Source organism: Rhinolophus ferrumequinum, chromosome 9 (genome assembly GCF_004115265.2).
Source record: "Rhinolophus ferrumequinum isolate MPI-CBG mRhiFer1 chromosome 9, mRhiFer1_v1.p, whole genome shotgun sequence".
Lineage (NCBI taxonomy): Eukaryota > Metazoa > Chordata > Mammalia > Chiroptera > Rhinolophidae > Rhinolophus > Rhinolophus ferrumequinum.
In genome coordinates, this window is record NC_046292.1 from 85,372,066 (window position 1) to 85,396,626 (window position 24,561).

Here is a 24,561-nt window from a genome sequence, read left to right on the forward strand (position 1 = left end):
GCATAATAAAACAGGGCTTTCAATGGTTTCAGTACAAAGCTGAAAAAAATTTCCCCCATTTCAGTGACTATGACCTAGGTTTTAGAGATGTGTGTAATCCTAAGTAACAAAATGTTATCGATCTGTCTTTCCCTGACTAGTTTTGTTTTTAATACTATCTATCCTGAGCCTCTAGCATGATGCCTGGGCTGAAGTAAGTGCTTAGAAAAAATATTTCATAAGTGAACAAGCACATAAAATGGATAAATAGCTAACCTTGTTAATTATTAAGTGATGGACAGATTTTTAAAAATTTGTATCCTTGAAAAGAAGTTCCTGCAAATGCAGGGTATATAGTCTCCAGATATTTAGAATATGAGTGGGAAATGGATTTAACTAAACTAACATATGAACAATAAATTTCTCAAGCAGGAATCTAACCCTGGATAGCAGGACTTCTGGTTCAGACTTTTTAATTCTCCTATTTAATAAAATGTTTAAGTCCTATTTTTAGTCTTTTAAAGAGCTACAGGTTTCACAGACCAATGGCTCATTATTTATTTTAATACTTTATGGTTTTCAGAGGGATAAAAGGAAAAAGCCAAAAGCCACTCACACCCTTTGCTTTGAGAGCATGATATTAATTAATGTAAGGAAAGCAATTGATAGGGACACAGAGAGAAGATGATTTGATGATTCAGCCTTCAATTGTCCTCAGAAAATTGTTATTATTGCCACCCGTACCACCTATACACATACCACCTGAAGGATCAGTCTGTACTACTTTTCAATCCTATCATCAAAACAAAACAATGCCGTTCTCCTGTAAGAAGAAAATTGGTGTCAAAAGCCATAGAAATAATAGTTAAGAATCATAGTTATTAATACAGTTAGGAGCCTAGATGTGAATTGTACATGAGAGGATTGATGGTAGAGACTGATCACCCTCCATTTCACCCTAGCGCCTCCAATTTCTAATTGTGTGATTTGGGAAAAGTTACTTAATCTTAGTTTTCTCATCGTTAAAGTGGACATAATAATACCAGCTCCATAAGATTGTTGGTACATTAAATTGTCACACACCTAGTAAATGAGAAATGTCTACACTTCTGCATACACATATGAGTATATGTGTGCGTATATGCTGCTTAGAGTAATTCAGAAACCATAATTTAAAAAAAATTTATAGTATTGTATTACTTAGAATTTTAAAGCAGAAAAATGTGCCCTAATTAGGATATGTCTAATGGTAAACACAAATTTATTAGGCTATTCATAAAATGTAGAGGCCATTCATAAAACAGAATTTCATATTATTATTGAGACTTAGCATAATATTTAAAATATTCTAAATCAAACAATATAGACTTTTCACATTATATTTTATTTCTACCTAATCTAACATGTTTTGATTAATTCTGAACACCTATAACATAATCTTAAACTCTAATGTGACAAGTCAGAAAAATGAAGGACTTTTTTTTTTAACCCAGGCTTTCATAATTTAAAATGTAACCTTTTGGTTTACATGATGCCTGCAAGCAGTGACATGGATGTTGACGACATTAATATCACTATTTCTGTCACTAAAATCTATAGCAAATACATTAGCAGCCACAAACGGAGGTAGCTTTCAGAGAGCTCGCTAATTGCATTGCTGCTGTGAACGTAGTTTTGCAGTGTTAATGCATAAAAACACAGAGTTGAGAAAGAAATTTAAATCCTGGGAAGATATGTAAACAGGTAGACACCAGCTTTTGAATCTATATACTTGTGTTTAGGTGACATATTGTGATGTTATTACTGATACCGTAGAATGACATTGCCCAAATGGTAATCTGAGAGACTAAGACATCTATTTGAGACAGAACCATTTACCAAACTATTTAACAACTAAAGTAAAATCAGATTCTAATGGAGAAGAAGAGCGGATGCTCTTGGATGCAGAAACCAGAATCACCTGAATTCTTACTCATTTTGAATTGGGCTGCATCTACCCTCAGTCTACTAATGCCCCACAGAGCAAAGAAACCTTCTGTGATCAATGCAGACGTTCTTAGTGACAACATTAGGGAATGTGGTTAGAGGACAGCCTCCCAGCAAGGGTGAGGCTGGGCTTCTGGTACCAGCAGCCCTGCTGGCAGGGGCTCCTCTTCAATCACTACAGGATCTCGCCTTTGCATCAAAAGGCAAACATACCACCTGATATTCCCAGTAATGAGTAATCGTCAATTCTGAGCAATTAGTAATTTTAAAATATCACTCCATATCTATTAAAAAGCAGAAATTCATTACAATTTCTCTATTCCCCAGTTGTGCTTTTTTTTTTTTTGAGTAGGATTAAAAGCTAAAAGTTACTTTCTATGCTCCATCTACTATGAGTCCCAGCGTTTAGAACTGGATAGAACTTCTTCAACTGCTTATTATTCTCCTCCTCATCCTGTATATGGGGAAAAACTGAGGAGGGAGATGATGAGCATGAAGACGGCCCCTTTCAGATTCATGAGTCGTCCTGGTGACCCAAGATCCCTGGCTCCTGGACTCCAGCTCGTTCCACTGCCCATGTCCGCAGAGTGCCCCAAAGAGGAACATTTCCTAAAAGCCAGTGCTCCTTACACACCTTCAGAGAAAACACAAAGGTAGTTATTCATTAGATTTCATTGCCTTAGTTATTATTCAAGTTGTAAAAGAATAAAGACATTTTGTTTAAAGCAGCATGCTACACCACTTGGCATTAGTCATAAATTCAATATTCTTCTAAGAATTAATCTAACAATAGGAAAGGACCGACATACTTTTATTAGATAGTACGGCCATACCATTAAAAGGAGAAACTCTCCAAGCAAAACAAGGTATTGGCAGTAAAATGTGGGATTTCCCCATCAATTTTAACATCAAATACCGTATCAGGAAGCCCCAACTGCCAGTGTCAAGAGGACAAAGGATTCATAATTGGGACGTTGTTAGAATGTGCCTTTTTCAATGGCTCTCTCTTTTTCCTTTTATGCTCTGTTCTTTGTAATTGCCTAAACAATAAAACATAATCTTAATTTTATATATTTGACTTTGTGATTAACTTGATTCATGTGGAACTTAAAGATGAAAGTATATCACATAACCTATAAGAAATCATTCATGGTTCCTAAGGTTTTTAAATAATGCTAATTCTAAATCCCAGCATATTATGATGTGCCCTAAGGGGGTAACTGAAAAGTTAAGAGAAAAGAAAATGACTCATGAATAATTGGACATTTTATATTTAAGATTTAGAACTTAACAGAACAGTTGAGACTTTGTTCTTACCAATAATGTTTCATGTACTTGAATCAAATAAAATTAGAGTTTGCTCAATACCATATTTTATTCATCTCATGTCTATATTAAAACAAAGGGAAAGGGTGTTTGAAATTGATACCGTTTTTGAAGAGGGAGTTCACTTTTATTCTGACTGAAAATGCATTATCAAAAAGCAACATTAAAAATAAATCATCAAAATTTATGCAACTTAACCTTACAAGAAATAATGAAATAAATCGATAGATATCTGTATTTTTCACTAATATCGATTAGAATATTTTATTGTATTACACTATTACTGATCTTTAATCTATGTAAGTTCCTTACAACTACTCATTGGTTTTTGTTGAAGAATGACTTGTATCGTGTACTCGTAGATTATAAAATCAGAGTGTGAGACAATGGGAGTCAGATGAACCTAGCAGACGATCTGCTCTAATGGCAAAAGCCTAAAATCGGATCTCTTGCTGATTCTCACCAAATGTATAATCTTGGCTAAATCTCTGCACTGCTTTGAGCCTTGGTTTCCTTTTCTATATAGAGGGGGATGAGAAACTTGCTTATTTCAATAAGGACTAAAAGACCACAGGGCTGTCATTCAGCATCGGTATTCTTGTTGCTATTATCTAATCCATCCTTTATGGAAATGGGAAAATCTGAGAGCCAGGGGAACAAATGCTCAAGCAACAGTCACAGGTCTTTCGGTCCTGTCGTCAGGTTACCACACCTCCCCCCAAGGGGAGTCAGCTTCATTTGTCCCAAACATGCCTTTATGCCAGACTTTCTGCTTATGCTTTATGGATAAAAGGGGGAAATGGTTCAATATTGAAAACTGATTTGATTCCTACGCTTGATAACTGAATACCTGAAGGACAGGACCAGTAGACCTCCAGGGAATGGAATTAAAGGTCTGTAGTAACATGAGACCTAAAATGTCTCAACACGTTTCTTCTGCTTATTTCATATATGGCTGAAGTCAGGAAGCCTTTCCACCCATTATCAGTTTGGAGCATTATCACCACAACAATAGAGAAAATGAGTGAATGGGGAAGATAGAGTAGAGAACCAAGCAACAGTTTATTGTAGCCTCACGTGGATGGGGTAAGAAGACTTGTTGTAGACTGAGAGAATCTTGGAGGCCCTCGGGTTATGGTCAGGTCGTTAGTGTAGGTCCCTCCTTCCTCCATTTCCTAGCTCTTCTCCTGTTGTCCTCCATTCGCTTTTTCTGGTTCCCCCGCTGACACCTTAGAAGGACGTAGGTGGGAGTACTCTTACACTGTTCTCTGCCTCTTTGCCTCACTCTGTCTCATCTGCTCCTCCAGAAAGCTCCCATTCCTTCCTCAGTTACGTATTATCAGGAAAGCAATTAATTCATTCACATTAAGGTAAATGGCTGATTAGCCACTTTTACTCTTCTGTGGCACATTTGCTTGGAAATCCAAATAAGCCTCATCACATTTCCAGCAGTATGAAGGAGATAAGTTTTTAAGTGGTGTCTGCTGGTCTCCACTCTGAAAAACTGGCAGCTCCAGGAGTCTGGAGGAGCTCACTGTGCATGAAAACATGATTGCTGTGGCACCTCTCAACCGGAAGCTGTTGTCTGGCCTTGCTCCCACTGGAAGACTGGGCTCCTTATTTAGAAAACTCCAAGGGCTCATGAGATTTACTTTCTTGTAGCTCATTAAAGCTTTTGTTTCTTAAGGAAAAAAGTGGGGGCTAGAGGGGATAGTTTCTGGGATTCATTTCTCTGCTGGTAGCTCTTTAGGGTGTCCACTCTCCCTTCCGAGTTTTACTCCTATGACGTGGATTTCCCCCATGATCGACTGTGGCACCTACCGCGCTGGCTCCCTTCCTGACAGCTGGCCTGCACTTTTTGATGGGGGTTCCCCAAGTCAGAGCTACCTCATCCTTGTTAATTTCTAGCACCACAGGTGGATTTCTGAACAATTGAATAAGTGTAATTGAATCCATTATATACCAAACAAGTTTCACAAAATTCTACTCATTAGATTGCCTTCTACTGAAGGACACCAGTTAATTATTCTTATGATGTGTAACAGTTAATCTAGACATTCCCCACAAAAACAGAAAAATCATCTTGGCATCTGTGTTTTTCTTCAAACACAGTGATCACTGGCTAAGAGCCAGTGATGAAGAATGCTTTAAAAGAACAAAGATTTTTAAGAGGAATTACATATGATAAAGGTATACTAAGATTTTTCCCTAGTTTGTTTTGGGAAGGGACACTTTATCAGATAACAAGCCTTATATATATTCAGAAAAGACCCGATCATTATATGTATCCATTTGTTTTAGTAGTAGCACTGTTATGCTTTAGCCATTTGAAAGGTTTAATTATGTATCTTATGGGGGGAGAACAAAAGCTTTATGGCTATCTAAAGATGCTGCTAATGTAGGTTAAAATGCCTTTCCATGAGTGTTTTTGAGGTTTAATGTTAATGTGTAGTATTATTACTCCATAGAAGGGAAATGAAATGTAGTGCTGAAAACATAATGCCCCCAATGTATCAAATCAAAACCAAATTGCAGACAAAAGTTGTTGAGATCACAACTGGCATGTATTTGTTTAAATGAATAAACAGATTGCTCAAATATTATGGACAACTTAGGATGCAAGAGGATTGTGGGCTCCTCTTGGAAATTGCACATACTTTCAATGAAGTCAAAACATTTTGATTACTAATGTTAGGAGAGAAGGTTAAATTTATGACTGGTTTATTAGCGGAAAAAAGTCAGAGAGTGGCTACCTTTCATTGGTTAATCCACATTGACTGGTCTAATTATAAGTGAAATCTCTAATGTTTGCTATTTAATCACAAACTTAACAACTAAGATGAGAGGCAATTGGAGGAGGGGAAAGGAGCCTGAATCTGTTATGAGACACGCGGTCTCTGGTCCAGCTTCTCCTGTTAATGAGCTCAGCCATCCTGGACCTCCATTTCTTTATATGCACAAGGAAGTGCTCAGGCAAGATGATCTCTGAGGAAGCGCCAGTCTTTAAAATACTCCAGGGTGATAGCTGCTATATATTCCATTTGCCAATGTTAAAGTTTCTGGAAAGACAAAGAAGTCATTTGATGCCCTAAATCGCCCTAACACTGAACAGCTGCTTTGGTCTTTTAAACCTGTGTGGACCCTCTAGGCACACCTTAGCTTTGACTTGGATTTTGAATTTCTAATTCCTGATGGTATGATTCCCTTTGTACCATTGGTGTCTTGAGACCCATATTATAAGTTATTTCATATTAAGCCACTATGGGCTCACTCCCATTTAAGTGACTATTGCAGGTAATAATGGCCATAATTATTCTCTGTTGGTGACAATCCACAACATAGCAGTTTTAAATAAAGATAAATAAATACATACATATATGTGTACATGGCCTGCACACATTTGATTTTTAATCAGAAGAAAATACAAACGTCCTTACCCTATTTAAAATGCTTATAAAAAAGTATATTTATCAAAGTCACAATTTGATAAGATAACATGTTCTTTGCCGTTTAAGAGAAAAAAAGAGCATTTCGAGGGCGACAAGGAGGAACTGGATGATGTAGTTGTCTAAGGACTGAATGCCTATCTTGGTCTTTTAAACCACAGCATTTAAGACTATGTTTCACACACACAAACACACACACACACACACACACACACACACACACCCCAAGTTTTAGGATATATTGATAAGACCTAAATTAAGGGGAAAAGAAAAATAAAGCACTGATTCTTCATCTTCTTAAAAGGGGACTTAAAATCTGCTACATTGCTCATTATCTTGAACATGAATAAAATTTAGAAATTCTTTTGGAAAAGATTAAAACAGCAACAAGTAGAATGAAAAAGAGAGTGGCTACCTTTCAAACTGTTGTGAAAAATAAAAAATGAGAAATTAAGCATTAAAATAAAAGTATAAATGTATAAATCAGGATGACAAATGTAGACCAGGCTTAATAGAAAAATAAAAGGTCTAAATTCCCCCTTCATAAGGCAAATACTTTAAAAAATCATTGAAAACAAAATCTGATATTTTACTTTTTGCAAGAAACATTTCAAAAGTAAAACATCACAAGAAACTATCATATACAAGGCTCTACAGTGTGACTCCCTTTCTCCTACCCCCCCAAAACTCCCAGGGTAAATAATACTGACTTCAGTATTATTTGTAATAATAATTACATCCCTGTAAGCTCCTTGAGAGCAGTGACAATGTGTCTTGTTTATAGACCCCTGTTCTCAGCAACTATAACAGCATCTGGAATGTAAACAGAATTCAGGAAATATTTGTTAAGTAAATAAGTTAATAAATTAATAATTATTTGTTTTGTTAATAAGACAAACATTAAATTTAGTAAGGAGAGTAATTTCATATTAATCAATGTTACAAACAATAGGAATTATAACAGTATTAAACTTTTATACTTCAAAATACCTTAGTAAACAATAGAACTTCATCTTCTTAGTCCTAGGGTTTTCTATACTGTGTGATCTACTGTGCGTACACAACGTGAGTAAGTCACATTAAGAACTTGTGTGGCTAAGTCAAAGAATGTATGTATGAGAGTGACTGGAAAAGAAGGTACATGAATGCCACTCAAAAGTATTCTGCTACATACAACTCTCCACTCTACAATTTTCTCTTTCTTGATTCTGTTGAAACCGTGGATACAGAACCCATGGATACACAGGACTAAGAGACTTGATCATTGGGGGATTTTAGTATCTGTGGGAGTTCCTAAAACCAATCCCAGTGATACTGAGAGACGACTGATACTGAGGCTCGCTACCTAGGTAACGTCACCCATTAAGGCACACCTAGTTTCTCCTAGATTTCAACCTCAGTTTAGATATATTGTTTCACATTATTAATAAGCATCATTAGCAGCCTTCTTCCTTTACGGACACCTAAATTCCCTTCCCCCTCATACAAAAACACATTATCCCCATAATCATTGCTCCATCTTTCTGAAGCTGCTTCGTGGGCTAATTGGTAAAGTGCCATTTTTCCTCTGCTAAACAGTTCATAAGCCATCCTAATTTAAATAGATAAGCAGAGAATTGTTTTAAGCAACATGCATTCCCCCAAAAATATCCCACTAAAATTAAAGAAAGGTAATTGATAATCATAGAGCCAAAATAGTGAGAGTGCATTGAAAAAGAAACGAGTTAGAAAAATGCAGTAATGATCCAGGCAATACATAAAAATGACCTTGACTAGCAAAGAATTCTAAGACCTGGACTAGGAATAAATTGGAGAAGCTGGATTTGCAACACATTTAGGATTTGATAAGACAGAATGATCGATAAGGTATAGAGGTAAGAATGACTGCTAAGTTCCTACCTTGGAAGATTTAGTGGGTGGTGACACCATTAATAAATAGAAGGAATAGTTTTAAAAAGAAAGTACAGCTTTGAAGGAGAAGATAACGGCTCCTCTCTGGTCATCCTAAGTTTGGTAGACCCATAGAGAACTCAGGATGGGAAATCTAGTAGGTAGTTGAGAGGGATTTGATTAAAATAATGTTGCTAATATGGTCACACTTTGGACTGTTGTGACTGAGTACCAGCTATAGGCAAGACATACTGATTGGAAAAATAAGAAATGACTGGATTTTGTGGTTGAATAGATCAGGAAGGAGAGGTCAACAACTCTTGTCACTGCTGGACAACTGTTACCTTAGTGTCTGTTTAAGGTTCTCAATGGAAATAGATTAGGACATTGCCCTATTGACATGAATGCAATACTAAAAGGTAAGTCATGCTATAAAGAAACTAATATCATGTTCAAAGACTTTTACAAACCTTAGTCATAAGTTACATAAAACAAAATAGCAATGCTAACAATGTAAAAGTAAGTTCAGCTGAATTAACTAGCATCTTTCCACGTTTAAATCTCACACGATTCCGGTTACATTGTAAGCAGCACTTTCCTCGTACCCAGAGTCTTTTAGGAGTCCTCTATCACCTCCACACTGGCACCAGGGTAGTGCCGTTATGGATCATCAAGACAGGTTGGCTGGAGAGGTAGATCACTTTTGCCATGGAAGAAAATTTAAAGAGTCAAAGGATCATAACTCTTATCCTCTACAGTAAAAATGGCATTGTTGATGATTTAAGAACTTTGGATGGTGCTATTCAGCCAGGATAATTATAAAGAATACCCTGTTGTGGAATATTATTCCATAGGCCTGTAAATTTTCTGTCACTTTTCCTATTTCAGCTCATCTTACACATCAAAAAACTCACATTGTCCATAAAATGGAAGGTATGACATATAACAGTTATATCAAAAAAATGTACTTTTATGTGAAATCACTTCTTAAGGTGCTGTTCGAATTTAAGGCATTAGTAGTTATTTTAGCCTATCACAGGACTAGTGCAGAGGACTCCAAGATGTAGAAACAAATGCTTGTACTCTTTTGCTGGGCTCCTAGAAATAGTCAGCACAACTGAATTCTAACATAGATATAAAACAATAGCACAGAATTATGATACTTGTTCTAGAACTACTGGATTTACTTCTTGCTTCAAATAGGAATAGTAATAAAACCAACTTTGAATTCATCACTTCTTTTCTACACACTGTCCTCCTCTTTCCAATTTCCTCTTTGACCCTAAAGTACTGACTCAATCCCTTCTTTTGAGTGGTCACATTAGGATAGCCTTCCAAATTACCTCTTTATTGCATTGTCTCTGAGTTTTAGAGCTACCTGAAAGAATTTTTGTTTCTGGAGACAAAATGTTGGCTGCTAAGATGCATAAAACTGGTGACCTGATTGAGAAGATGAATTAAGAATAGACACTATTTTCTCTTAGTGTAGTTTAATTCTAGTTCTAGTTTTGATGATATTGTATTTGTCCTTCCGAGCCTTTTTCTTTGTAAGCAACATAATTCAAGAATAAAGTACAAATAAGTTGCACTTAATTTGTGTTCCTTAAAAAATAACTCTGCTTTGTTTGTTGACATAAAACTTCCTACTTGAGTTGTTTCTACTGTCGTAAGCAAAGCATCTTCTCACCTATACTTCAGTGTCTTCCAATGCATGACACTACCCAGATGCATATGTATTTCTAGGAAGAGGAAACAAAGAGTTTTAAGAGTATTTTCACCACCCAAAATTAATCGTTTTACTTATTACCTGTCCTATTTGTTTCAACATATTATTTTAGGGTCTCAAGACTGTACAGTTCTGTATCTGTATGTAAGAGCTCCGGCATATCTAGAATTTGTAAGTTGTTAAGCAAAAATGAAGAATGGATCTCTCTATTTTTTAATGTTAAAAATTAACCCCTACTCTCTACATTAATATAAAAAAGAAGCAACATGATACAACTCTCTCTTTTACTCTCGTTCCATTTTCTGCCTTGTTTTAATCTCCAGTGCTTTGGCGCAGAAACAGTTGAATAATTAATAAGCTGATTGATCTATACCAAATGAGTAAGTTCTTTCCTAAACAGTGTCGACTACCAGTTAGGTCTGGTAGGTGATCCATTTCCTGTTATGTTCTAAGAAGACTATGTGGTCTCTAACAAGATAAAATATTTGTAACACATAAACAAGTACAATGTAATATTGTGTGATATTTTTTGCTCTGCGGGGTAGATTTGCAATACAGTAGTCCCACGCTATACACGGGGATATGTTCCAAGACCTCTACGTGGATGCCTGAAATTTCGGATAGTACCAAATTCTATATATATTACTTTTTTTCCTATACATACATACTTACGATAAAATTCAATTTATAAATTAGGCATACTAAGAGATTAACAACAATAACTAATAATAAAACAGAATAATTGTAACAATATACTATAATAAAAGTTATGTGAATATGACATTATTAAGTAAAATAAGGTTTATTTGAACATAAACACTGTGATAATGCAACAGTCCATGTGATCACTGAGATGGCTAATAAGTGACTAAGGTAGGGAGCATGTTGAGCTTGGATAAGCTGGACAAAGGGATGATCCATGTCCCGGGTGGGGTGGAGTAGGATGGCCTGAGATTTCATCAAGCTACTCGGAAGAGTGCAAAATTTAAAACTAACGAACTGTTTATTTCTAGAATATTTTTGGACCACCGTTGACCACAGGTAACTGAAACTTCAGAAAACAAATTTGCAGAGACAGAGGGACTACTGTATGAAAGTTAAGCTGGAATTCCGTTTCTCAGGATTCCCTTTTCTGCTGAGTTCTGAGTTGGGGGCAGAGCATAGGAGACATTTGCATGAGATTTGAAATGGAAATGTGAAGCAGCAGCCATGTTTCTTGGATGCTATGATGGTCAGCGGGGGCACCAACTGTTGTTGCAGATCACACATCTTGTTGCTGCAACGTGGCTCAGCTGGTTGGCTGGGGAAGCAACCATGTGCAGCTCCTTACCGCCTTTCAGTTCTCCTCCTCCATCTTGTCTCACACCAGGGGCTGGTACATATTTAACTCCATGAAGAGTGGTCGCAGAGCCTCCTGCTGGTCCCTCCTATCACCAAAGTTAGAGGCTGAAAGGTGGTGAGAGAGGCAGGTGGGTTCCACTGGGTCCTAGTGGGACACACCTGAGCCTTAAGAGTTCCAGTTTGTCTGAGCATCCCCCCACTGCACACCCATCTTGCCTGCCTTCTGCCCTGTGGGCTCAGACTTCAGAACCAGCCTCACAGAGACCACTCAAACATCTCCCACTCCTGATCCCACTCTGAATTGTCCTCTTCGTGACTTTTCCTATTTGTTGTTTACTTTGCTCTTCCCCCTACTCACTGCCTCTCAAAAGCTTATCTAACCTTACAGAAATGGTTCAAGTCCCACCCTTTGCATAAAGCTGTGGGGACAGAGCCAGGAGTGCAGTCTCCAGGCTCTCAGCCTCACGTGGAAAGGTGCTGGCTCAGGTAGTAAATGGCCATCAACTGTGATCAAATGGCCATCAGTTGTGGCTAGTTGGCCATGAATATAACTGCCGTGGCTATGCAGGAAGACCAGGAGGAGCAGTGCCGCAGAGCTGGGCCCCCGTGGATGGGTGGGAAGACATGGATGGTTCTCTGACCAGCACAGGCAGGAGAAAACAAAGGTCGTTGCGGCCGTGTGGGCTGGGAAGTGCTTGCTGAGGTCCTCACCCCCAGGTTGGGGAGGACTTGGATCCCTCGCCCTGCAGTGAGGGCACATGTTGTAAGGCTAACGCACAGCCCTGGCGAATGACTATGGACTATGGGGACTGGGCTCCATCTCTAATTTAACGGACAGCTTGACTGCTTGCTTGGGAATGTACCACCATGTAGTGGAACTGGCAGATGTTTGCTCTGTGTCTTGACCAGCTGCCATCGAGAATATGTAAGCACCTTGACTATGAGTCGCTGTTGTTCCAGCACGGTACCCTGAGAAGCCCAGAGAGAGTGGCAGTGCCCTGAGAGCCCTGGTTGTGTCCAGGAAGTCTGGCTGTGCCCGGAGAGAGAGTGGCAATGCCCTGAGAGGCCCTGGCTGTGTTCAGGAAGACTGGCTGTGCCCGGAGAGACAGTGGCAGTGCCCTGAGAGGCCCTGGCTGTGTCCAGGAAGTCTGGCTGTGCCCAGAGAGAGTGGCAGTGCCCTGAGAGCCCTGGCTGAGTCCAGGAAGTCTGGCTGTGCCCAGAGAGAGTGGCAGTGCCCTGAGAAACCCTGGCTGTGCCCGGGGAGACTGGTGGTACCCTAAGAAGCCCAGGAAGTCTGGCTGTGCCCAGAAGGCCTGGTGGTGCCCTGAGAAACCCTGGCTGTGCCCAGAGAGCCTGGCTATGTCCAGGATATTGCATTCACCTCCAGGTTCCTTGCATAGGGCCCCTTGCAGAAGACGCTTGTCACGTAGATTGTGAGGCAAGACCCTGTAGGGGTGGAGTGTGGGGACAGAGCCAGGAGTGCAGTTTCCAGGCTCTTGGCCTCACGTGGAAAGGTGCTGGCTCAGGTAGTAAATGGCCATCGACTGTGATCAAATGGCCATCAGCTGTGGCTAGTTGGCCGTCAGCTGTAACCAGTGAGCCATTGGCCACGAATATAACTGCCATGGCTACGCTAGCAGCAAATGGGGGCTAGCAAGGAGATGGTGGCTGAGCCTGCAAGCGCGGATTGCAGTTAGGATAGCGGGTTGCAGACAGTGTGGCTCCTGCTTCCTGTCTCTCCAACCCAGCCGCCAGCGAGAATATAGATGTATGACTCCCCTACCTATGGCTACGTGGGTGTTCCTTTTTGGCTTCACCATGTCCTGTGTTCTTATGTGGGGAGCGGGACAGAGACCCTGCATGAGTCTCTGCACGACAAAAGCCTTTCCTGATTTTTGTGGTAAAATGAACAACTTTCTCCGCTGACCCCCTAAGTACTTTTATTGTATCTGTTCAAACACTTAATGCATCTGCCTTGTGTGGCAGTTCTGTACATCTCTGTCTCCCCTTATTAATTCCTCGAGGGCAGAAATGATGTTTCCTTCATATTTGTATCCCCAAAACAACTATCGCAGCACCTGATTCAGAACTGGAATTCAATAAATATCTGTTGACTTGAAATCTGGTTCAGTTTGCTTTATCTTTTGGCCCTTTTGGATACGGCTTGGATCTTCACCATGACTATCTAAAAGACAACTTTATCCTTCTGGGCTCTCTGCTCTTGTTTTATCTCATTTTATGATGTGTTTATACATAGCTCTTGCTTTATGCCGGAAGCCAATCACTTTGGTAATACATTTTCAGTCAGGTTAAATGTCTGGCATATTTTTCAAGTGGAAAGGCTCTCACCAGATGTGTTATGAGTTTTCTTGCAAACTCTTATCATGAAAATTAATGAGTAAAAAACTGAATCCAATAAGTCACCTCATAGTTAATATCACAGAGTACCCAGTACAGAGCAAACTCTCAGGAAAAGTGGGTTGAATGATTTAGGGAATAAATTGATGGATTTATTAATTAATGAAAATCTAACCAAGGGACAAAACTGTCAGGTATATGTATAACATTGCCATTTTTAATGATATGCTTCGAGAATCTTCTAAAGAAACATAGATAACTTACCTACCTGGATATAGTCATACCAGTAGGTAAGAGCTTTCCTTCCTTTGAGATACATTAGTTCATCATCCCTGTTTAGAGTTTGCTATAAACTATAGTTGATAATGACCCACAATTTTTCCTAATATTTTTAACATTGCTAAATATATGAGAATTTCATAAGAATCTTTCAATTCCCGTCGCCAATGAGCTTTTAAAAAACGTTGCTATGTTTTTACTAGAAAACGGGTACATTTTTGTGCTGAAAGTTTTAGATTTCAACATATGTTTTCCTCAAATCAATTTCTATTTATAAGGCTTTTTGGTAAGTAAAGCTCTAATATAAAATAAGAACAATTATCTATAATCTCAGTGAGTAAATTATCAGGATAAAACTTTTTTAGGGAAAAGTTAGCTCTTTTTGTTTGTGAGGGAAACAAAAGAAGAAAAAGAGACCCCAGAAAATTTTTAAGCAAACTTCTACTCAAAGCACTATTTTTGTAAATAAAACTAGGAGAAGAATATTAAAAGTAAAAGTTCCCTTTTATACACTACGTATAATGCCTTTGAAAATATTCTTGCCTGCACTTTATATTTCTTCAGCTTATTATGGTAGTATAGATACCTTCACAAATATTGCTCTTGTAATCCAGGGACTGTAGCATGTCTGCTGCCCGATTAACTAATGATTTATCCAACCAATGAAAATTAAAGAGGGTCGGCAAGATTTTATAAGTCGTTCATTCAACAAACCTTCATTGGGCAGTAATGAAACATGGGTTGTGGTTGACAGCTTAGGTTCAGGTCACAGACACACTCACATTAGCACAATATGTGTCACAGGCGCTATAACTGAAAGTCTCTGCAGACATTAGGAGGTCAGAAAAGACAATCATGAAAGGAGTAGGTCTAAACTAAATCTTGATATATCATCATCAGTGTTCATTAGACCAAAAAAAAAGCCCAGGATAGGAGAAAGATCTCTCATACAAAGGAAACAATGGACAAAGCTTGAGGTGTGGACCTCTTTCACGCAATACAGGAAATACCAGGTATGGATGGAAGATGTTTGTCAAGGAAGAAAAAGAAAGTAAGAGATGTGTTATGGGTTGAATTACATCCCCCTGATGGCCCAAAATCATATATTGAAGTCTTAACCCTCACTACCTCAGAATGTGGCTGTATTTGGAGATAGGGTTTTAAAAGAGGCGATTAAGGTAAAATGAGGCTGTTAGAGTGGGCCCTATTCCAAGCTGACCGGTGTCATCAGAAGAGGAGATGAGGGCACTCAGAGAGACATTGGACACAGAGATGTACGCACACAGAACAAAGGCCCTGTGAGGACACAGGGAGAAGACGCTGTCTGCAAGCCAAAGAAAGAAGCCTCAGGAGAAACCAACCCTGATGACTCCTTGACCTGGGACTTCCAGCCTCCAGAACTGTGAGGAAATGAATTTCTATTGCTTACATCACCACTCTGTGGTATTTTGTTATATCAGCTCTAGCAAACTCACACGAGATGAGATTGGAGAGGGAGGCTGGGGCTTTTTCATGGGAGGCTTTATACATCCTGAGAAATCTGCACATGCTACAGGATATGGGGATCATTAAACGCTTATAACTAGGAAACTAACAATATCTTCGTGATAAGCCTTATTTTATGTAAATATCATTCTGACAACCATGTACAGAAATACCTCAAAGATACTGTAGGTTCCATTCCAGACCACCACAATCAAGTGAGTGTTGAGATAAAACATGTGTTGTAATCTTTTTGCTGGTGGAGGGACTCGCCTTCAATTTAAAAAAAAAAAAAAACAAAGAGCAACATTTGTGAAGCACAATACAGTGCAATAAAATAAGGCATGCCTGTATAAGATAGAAGAAGCGGAAAGACTAGAGCTGGAAAGACCAATCACTGAGTGAAGTGATCATCAGGAGAGGAGAAGACTGATGAGAGGTGTTTCAGATGCAGACTCAGCAGAAACTAGATCCAGAGTTGATGTCATGTTTTAGTAATGAGAATGACTTTCAGATCTGCTGCAATGTTGGAACCTGCAGTATAGGAACTCCATAAGCATTTACGAATGAATGAATGAATGAAAAGAAAAGCCAGTTACTCTCTTCAGTAGCTGTACATCAGAATAAATCATACTAGCCCAAACATAACAATAATGTCATTATCAATTTCATTATTACTACTGCTCCTCTTAAATTTCAATTTGCTACCATTAAATTTGCAGAAAATTGAGTGTTAATTCTAAATATACAGGTACAATACCCACCCATTGGTGTATGATTTATGCAATGTCTGTTTTCCTATAACATACACTTCATTGATTGCTCAATAGATACACAACTATGTGCTAGTTTGGTTAAAGTAACATAGCATAAACTTCTGCACTAAAAGGGCTTTAAAATAATCTAAGGGCTACAGAACCTTTATTCTTTAAAATGTATGTAGCAAAGGAAAAAGCATTACAAAGAATCAGAGGGGAAGTCTGACCCATGTGGTGCAGACATCCATTGTTCTAAAGGGTTCAGGATAGAAAGACATCAGAATGAAATAAACTGTAAAGGAAAATTTAATTGAGCTGGTACAACTTAAACTGAGTATTAAGGTATGACTAGATGTACTAGATTTGTCTTCTGTAGAATTTTCAAAACAGCACAAAAGAAAAGTAAGAAAATGTTAATACAGAAGACCCATCTGGCTGGTATGGAAAGAGGCATGGACATCATCTGCTTTACCAATTTTGCTTTAGAACAGGTGTAAGTGAACTGTGGTCTATGGGCCAAATCCAACGTGCTGACTCTCTACACAGCCAGTGAGCTAAAAGTGATTTTGATATTTTTTAATGAATGGAAAAATCAAAAGAAGAAGAATATTTCTTGATACCTGAAAATTATATGAAACTCAAATTTCAATCATATAATGTATTGTTCCACACTGTCTAGAATTGTTTTTGTGCTATAAGGGCAGAATTGTGACAGAGACCATATGCTTTGCAAAGCCAAATTATTTATTTTGCCCTTTAGAAAAAAAACGTTTCCAACCCATGACTCAGAGCAAGGAAAATAAGATCAAAGACTTAGATTTTTATTTTATTTTATTTTATTTTATTTTATATAAACACAGAATCCCCAGTACCTTGCAATGATATAGAGATGATCATTCTGCAAACAGGACTTGTGCACGGCTCAAGTAAGCATTTGTGAAATTAGCATTATACAATGTGTACTCCATGGGAATTAAGTTCTAAGAAATGATACAGGTTGTCGTACGGGGGGTGGGGGAGAGAAGAGGGGTTCATGAATGAACTGTAACTTTTGGGGATGCTGGAAGATGCTTCAAGGCTTTGATATGCTAATATAAATTTTGAACCTACAAATGTTTCTCAAACATGTTCTACCCTGGCATTTTTTTCTACTCCACCCTGCTGTCCAACATGGGACACTAAATGGGACTATTATGCCTTGAAATAGAATTTGAAGAATGCTATATCAGTTGTGCGAAGATGATGACGATGAATAACATTCATTAAATACTCACTAAATTATTCAAAAATTCAACCACAAAATCAAGGAACACATGATATTATAATGAGAATCTGTAATCTCAAAAGTTGCATTGTGATATTAACATTGCCAAGACATATCATACTTCTTGACCTGCAAGAAGCAAATTCTTGGCAAAGAAATACAGCTTCTGAAGGTAAAGGAAATCTACAGGCATTAGTGCTGGCCACTTAAAGCAGACCAAAGGGGTTTAATGTAACAGAAAGCCAAGGTAGCTAGGTTATCAACCACCACAGATTTCACTCAGAGCCTCTAATCAGCAGGACCACTTGGTAAAACAAACAGCCTGCAATGGATAATCACTGCTTGGAAGTCAAGTTATGCAAAATATGTCCCCTTTGTGTGAATACCAGAAGTCGCTGAATTGGCTCCTGGTAAAGACAGCCAGTGAGGCTGATAGAATTATCTCACTTACTGATTTTTAAAGTCTGGGATTATTCCTAAAACCTTAACTTCTTTTCTTAATTTCTATATCATGGAACGATGTGCTGACATATCAGGGAATAAGAAAATACACTCCCCAATACAAAAAAAGAAGTGTTGCCAGTTGAATTTCTTACAGTGTTTGGGCTTTTTGTTATTTTGCTACTTTATACTTCACCAACAGTTTCCGTTCACATCCCCAAAGAAAAATTCACTTGCCTAGAAAGCATCAGCCTCAATATTTTTATGAATGGAAGATGAAATCATACAGGGACCTACTTTTCCCCCAAGTGTTTGTCTACAAACTGCAAGATGTCAGAGCACTTCTGTGGAATCACCAAGAGTACATGGGTAGATACACACAGGAGATGTGAGTTTATACAGCTGAGGTGACCCTGAGAGTAGATGTAGTAGTTAAGACCCTCTGATGTATTCTATGATTTCTCTACAATTCTTAATTTCCTTGAAGAGATTTATCCCTTTATCAAGAAAGAAAAAGATCTGTAAACACTTCCCTAGTGGAAGTGAAATGAGGAAAAAAAGAAAAAAACTACACTTATTATAGAGCTGTTGTGAGAACTAAATTTTTTAAATAAATACATATTTGTGTGTATGTGTGTAGCTTTAAAAAAGTAAGACCTATATAAGTGTTATCTATTATAATTGTTATCTTTATCATCAGAAAATTTTTTATTAAGAAAAACCTCAATTTAAATTACTATGAAGTAATAACTAATCTGGTAATTTCTGAAGTTTATGTTTTGCTAATATTCTTAAAATATGGCAAAACAGTGTAAAATAGATAAAATGTGTTATCTAGGTGCTATCATTTTATTATTTTTCATATAAAATCTAAGAACTGGTTGCTGAGATACCTATGAAAAATAATCTACAGAATATTCCAGAAGAAAACAGGAAAGCATGTGGTTTGCCCTTGGTGCATCCCAGTGACCTGATTCGGATACAGACACTGATTTTTATGTGGCAATATAACTCATCATCAGTTCCCATGATTTGAGTGTTGACTCGTGAGGTAGCCAATCACTATGTTACATTTTCCCCAGACCCAGGTCATGGTGCAGGAGGAAGACGAAGCTGTGGGGTGGGGGAAATCTGAGTTCTGATGGCATCATTTGCACTCCTGCATCAGACTATGGTTAAGTCTATTCTTACCACAAATTTTTGAGTAAAATGAGCCAATAAGTTGTTCTTTTGCCTAAGCCACTTTGGGTAAATTACAAAGAAGAGTTCTAGCTAGATAAGTAATCAAAAATTAAGCATCAGAGCCTCGCTGGAAAGAGTCATGGGGGTTTATTGATAGGCTTTATGAACAGCTCAAATGAATCTTGCTTTCTATTACAAAAAGACAGCAACGAAACTACCAGAAATAAAGAACCTAGCATGAGCCTCGCACTTAAAACCTCCTATTATGATATTAGTATTTTACTCCTATTTCTCACTTTCAGAGTAACACTAATCAACCTGAGCTGACTAGGTTTTGCCTGGTATGTCCCTTAGGTTATATCCTTTGGTATTGCTATGTATTTGTGGTTATCTTTTAGACAAACCCTCCACACACAGTGACACCAAGAAGCCCAATGCTTCCTCTTTGCCTTGTACTCATCTTAGAAAGCTCATCTATGAAGTCATGTGTAACTGTTCCAGATGCATCCAGATGTACTCAAGAAATAGTTAGTGGGGTGCCATGCTATTCCAGGTTCTGTTGTCAGCACTGAAGATACAGCAGTGAGCAAACAGACAAACATGCCTCCCCTTGTAGAACTTACATGCTAGCAGAAGGAGATAGAAAATAAAGAAGATGAAAAAATAAAATCTAAGTGTGTTACATGGTGAAAGAGATGAGAGATTTCTGACATGGATAGAAAGATGGGTTACCACATTATATATCAGGACTGGGAAAGCCTCATTGAGAAGGTGACATTTAAGTAAACACCTTTTAGGAGATCCGAGAGAAGAGCATTGTAAGCAGAGAGAAAGCAAGGGCAAAGGTCCTGGGGTGAGAGCATGCTCTAGGAACAGCAAGGATACTAAGTATACTTACTCTGTATACTAGAGTAAGGAGGGAGAAGGACAATGGGAGGTGAGATCGGATAGTTAAAGGTGTGGAAAGTGAGTGATGGAAGAAGACAGCACATTCAGTAAAGCCATATAGGCTATAGAGACTGGGTGTTTTATTTTTATAAATGAATGGAAAACATTGGAAGTTGTAAGCAGAGTGACATGATCTGACTTATCTTTTAACAGGATCACTCTGGTAGTGTGAGAATAGATATAGGGCACAGGGGCAGAAACAGGGAAGCCAAGTGTCATGCAGGGATCCTGCCGACTAAGCCATGTGTCGTGCGGGGTGTCAGGCGGGGTCTCTGGTCCCACTCCCCACATAAGAACGCAGGACATGGTGAGGCCAAAAAGGAACACCCACGGAGCCATAGGTAGGGGAGTCACACCACTATACTCTCACTGGCGGCTGGGTTGGAGACACAGGAACCAGGAGCCACACAATTCTCAACCCTCACTGTGCCGCTTGCAGACTCAGCCACCATCTTCTTGCTAGCTCCCCCTTTTTTTGCTAGCATAACTACAGCAGTTATATTTGTGGCCAATGGCTCACTGGTTACAGCTTACGGCCAACTAGCCACAGCTGATGGCCATTTGATCACAGTCGATGGCCATTTACTACCTGAGCCAGCACCTTTCTATGTGAGGCCGAGAGCCTGGAAACTGCCCTTTGGGGCTCTGTCCCCACACCAAGCAACCCCAGTAAGAAATAACAAAGCCTGGGATCAAGATGGTAGTGGTAGGATGGTTAAGGATTTGCCAGGTTCTGACAAAGCCAACAAGTCAAAGTTTAGACACTGTGATGTGGCGAGATACTTCATGCAGAGACCTTGGTGATTCCTCAGCTCTCATCCTGTGCTCCAGCCACCTGGACCTACAGACCTTCCCCCTGGCGTCCTGCCCTCTCACCTGAGTAGATGCAATTATAACACATTCCCCAGCAGGACTAGGAGCCTTCCTTGGCAGTCTGGCTCTCAAAGCCCTCATCACACTATTTCTTTACTTACTTATTTTCCCCTACTACACCATGAGCTGCTGGAAATTAGCATCCATGTCTTTGGTCAAGGTGTTTTGAACCATGTCTGCCATACAGTACATGCTCCGAAACCAGCATTTAATGAATTAATGAAGGCATATTTTTATTGTAGCCTTTTAAATGTACTGAGCTGTTCTTTACTCCTTTGTAAAATGGAGTAAGAACATTCTCACTGTTTTTGAGTAAGTGAATACATGTGCCAGGATTGATCCTGGCAGAGAAGAGACACATCAAAATTCCCATCACTCGCCAATTTTCAGTTTATACAGTTAAGGAAGTCTTTACCTTTGCTGAATTTCTTTAACTTTTAAAAATGAATGTTTCCACTTTTTGTTTAAAGGGCCAGGTTACCTTTTTGAAGATTTGCTTTACTTTTTAAAATATTAGCTGAAGGATAAAGAAACAGCTTTGAATTCAGAGAGAAACAAACCAAATTTTTGCAAAAGCTTTGCTTATTCAAACAAAAACAGTTCTGTGAATCCCCCCAAAGGGAGGTTGGGTGCTGACCTAAACTTGTTTGCTTTCCTATTCAGTGTTCTTCCCGACCTCCCTCAGGGCCTTAAAGGGAATTACCAGCTGCACCGAGAGCTGCCCTTGATGGTCATGCTTACTTGGTGTTTCCGGTCTAATGGAAGACTGATATTGAAATAACAGAAAAATGCCTTTTTAAAAAATTTTTACTTTGCTAGCTTAACATTTTGAGGAAGTTTGTTTTCCTCTTCCAAAGAAGTATCACATAGAAAGCGCAAAATGAATGCTTAATAAAAAATACTATAATACTTATTGGAAGAAACCAAAATGACCATTATTTTAAATAATAGTAGCTTCTAGTTACTAGGGACTTACTATATGGGCTAAACACGTGCTGGAATAAATAAGTTTTCTCATTTTCTCCCCTCAAGAAGTCTGTGAAATGTGTACTAGTATTATCACCATTTTGTATATAAGGAGGCTCAGGGTAGTTGAGTAATTTTCCTAAGAATGTACAGCTTGTCCACTATATAGCACGTGATACTCAATTCCCTCTAGAAATGCCTACTCATTTTTGTATTTCCATCTCCTTAATCTTATTTCAGACCCTCACCATCTCACTCTCCAATTATTACAGTGGACCTTCAAGACAAAAAAAAAGAAGAAAAAAAAAAGGAGGGGGAGAGAAAGTTCTAGAAATCCTTTTTTTCCCTTGTTCATCATGTAGAACATGTTTGAACTATATTCTTAAAACATTGCTTTTATATGACACTTTCCCTACACACACACACACAAAAAAAATTGATGACTCTCATTGCCAACAGAACATAGGGCAAATTTCTTCATCAGACATTCAAGGCTCCAACACCCTGTCTTTGTCTACTAATCTGGTCTTTCCTATCAGCTGGTCCTCATACCCAAGGCCACAGCATAGATTGTACACTGAAAGCCTCCTCAGCTATGTGCATTGACCTTGCTTTAACGGGCCAGATGGCTGGCCCATCGGTCTGCTCTGCATTTTTGAAAATTCCCTTGGAGTTCTCCAGCTCTATTCCGATCTCATCTCTCTCAAATGCCCCCTACCACCATTTGTCTATCCAGATATTATCATACTCAAATGACTTCTCAAGTTATTCATCTTTGATCATGTCTTTCCTGATCACCTTGGTCAGAAGCAATTTTCTTCTTTTCAGCAGATAAAATTTATTTTGGACCATATATATGGTGTTGTTCTCATGTTGCTTTGGATAATAAACTGTCTAATCTCCTTTACTGGATTTCAATCATCTTGAATATAAGGAATTGTAAAAGTCAGGGTAGGTTAGGTTATGGTGCAGTTACAAAATTGTGTTTTCACTGGGGTTACAACTGCAATTGTGTATTTCCATTTCATGATACATATCCACCAGCTCAGAGCTTGGCTTTCATAGCACCATCCTCCACCACGTGGAAAGCGGCCAGTTATCATAACAATGAGAATATGAAGGTAAATTGAACACTAGTAATCAGAACTTCCACCCAGAGGTGATATAGAACATATGTTAGATATGTTCACAACTTACTGTGCAATCCAAGTAACTGGTCAACGATAACTTCAAGAAGAGTGGGGACTTTCAAATGCACCATGGTCCTGGAAAGAGGGAAAAAATAGAATATTTATAAAGTATAATAGAATATTATAAAGTTATAATGATTGCCCCAACCATCTTAGAATCTATGGGCAATACAAGAGCTAGGATTTCACCTACTTCTGGATTTCAAACATGACTCACCAAGACTATCTTCTTGTACTTCTCTATCATAGTCAGTATACAAAGATGGGACTGAGAAGGCAAACTCTTCCCCTGCTCTGGCTCCAAGTGTCTCATAACTGTTAAAGTATAAAGTCAGGGACACTAAACAATTGTGCCAGCCCAACCCTAGTTGCCCAATGACTACTTCAAATAGAATCAATACTGCCCTACTGATAATTAAAAGGAGCGGTCTGGCTGATGTCTCAGCTATTAACAGATCCAAAATCTCAGTGGCATACAAAACTAAGCATATATTTCTCACTCACACACCTATATGCCGTCTGGAGTATATCTGATGCAGGCTGGCCTCAGCTGGGTCTAATCTTCAGGTTGGGTCCAGATTGTTCCAGGAGTATCTCATCATTTCAAAATAGCTACTCCAAGCATATTCTCCTCCCGATGAAAGGTCAGAGCACAAGCATGCAAGCCCAATCTGGCAAATGCAGTTCATGCCTCCGCTCTAATTATATCTGATAGCATCCATTTGACAAAGTGAAACACATGGGCAAGCCCCAAATCAAGATGGGAAAACATACACCCTCCATGATGAGATGAAACAAGCCACAGGGCTCAAGAGGGAGAACTGTAGTCTTCTGATGGAAGAAGTGGAGAGAGTGAACATTTGTGAACAACGATACCAGCTATTCCACCTGAGGTAAAAAGAGAAGGAAATGAGACATGAATTTTACAGTAACATTCAGATGCTCTACCATAATTTCCTGCAGGACTTCTCCAGACCAGAAGGCTGGATGTGTGCTTAGCCATAGAGTTCTGTTCAAGCTGTGTACTGTGAATTACAGAATTATATTTTGACAGCAAATTGACTGATGTCCTCCCATTGCCAATGACATAAAGAAAGTGTTGAACCACTCGAAGTTAGAAAGCTTC

The 24,561-nt window shown here is 38.7% G+C and overlaps 1 long non-coding RNA gene across 1 annotated transcript; it reads right to left on the bottom strand.

Moving 5' to 3' along the window:
- Positions 1-2,295: 2,295 nt before the first annotated feature.
- On the bottom strand, positions 2,296-23,729 carry LOC117027598 (uncharacterized). Its single transcript, XR_004423947.1, has 3 exons — positions 23,653-23,729; positions 23,443-23,510; positions 2,296-2,599 (listed from the first exon to the last, which is right to left on the bottom strand). It is a non-coding gene; the product is annotated as an uncharacterized LOC117027598 (long non-coding RNA).
- Positions 23,730-24,561: the final 832 nt, after the last annotated feature.